Below are 768 nucleotides of genomic sequence, written 5' to 3' on the forward strand. Positions count from 1 at the left end.
CGTCGGAGACGCTGCGTGAATATTAAACGCCTTCGTGAGCGAAGCGGCGTGGAGAATACTAAATACTAAGGGCGTCCATTAAGGCGCCTGCGTGTCTCAGACCCGTTTGTCCTCCTGCAGAACTCTGCAGGCAGCAGCGGGTGGGGGAGGGGCAAGCGTCTTCAGACTATAAATAGCGGGATTGGGGTTAACGGGGAGGAGGGGTTCGGGGTTTGGATTGACGTCATGAACCGTTCTCCTCCAAGCAGCTTCCTCTCCTCCATCTTTTGTTCCCTTCTTTCTTCTTGCTGCTTCATCTTTTCCTCTCTCTCTCTCGCTCTCTGTCTCTTTCTCTCTGTCTTTCTCTCTCTCTCTCTGCAGCATTTTTACCGTTTCAATCCGATTCAGTGATTTTATTTTTCTCAAAACGCAGCGCAGCCTGGCTTCATTCATATCTTCCTCCTGTGATGTTAAAAACGAAGCTGGTTCTGCTCAGACAGCGGGAAGGTTCTGGTCTGGTTCTGGTCCGGTTAGAGACAGTGAACCTGCTGTGAATCGACCAATCAGCCACCAGCAGAGCTGAACCTCAAACCTCCAAGTTGCTGCAAAAACCACTAAATATGACCAAGTTGGTCTGATTTCTAGTGAAAATATCTTAAAATGAAACAAAACAAACTTTTAAAGATATTGAAATACGACGGACCAGTAAATGATTTACAGTTTAATTTTTGTCCAGGAAGGTTTTCCGTAGGTTCAGGACCAGTACATGATTTACAGTTTAATTTTTGT

At 46.1% G+C, this 768-nt stretch overlaps 1 protein-coding gene across 12 annotated transcripts in view; it reads left to right on the forward strand.

Annotated features, from left to right (window-relative positions):
* Positions 1–768, forward strand: part of efr3a (EFR3 homolog A (S. cerevisiae)) — a 61,908-nt gene that overhangs the window by 41,899 nt on the left and 19,241 nt on the right. The window lies entirely within an intron of this gene.

This window comes from Poecilia reticulata, linkage group LG17, assembly GCF_000633615.1.
Source record: "Poecilia reticulata strain Guanapo linkage group LG17, Guppy_female_1.0+MT, whole genome shotgun sequence".
In the NCBI taxonomy this organism is placed as follows: Eukaryota; Metazoa; Chordata; class Actinopteri; order Cyprinodontiformes; family Poeciliidae; genus Poecilia; species Poecilia reticulata.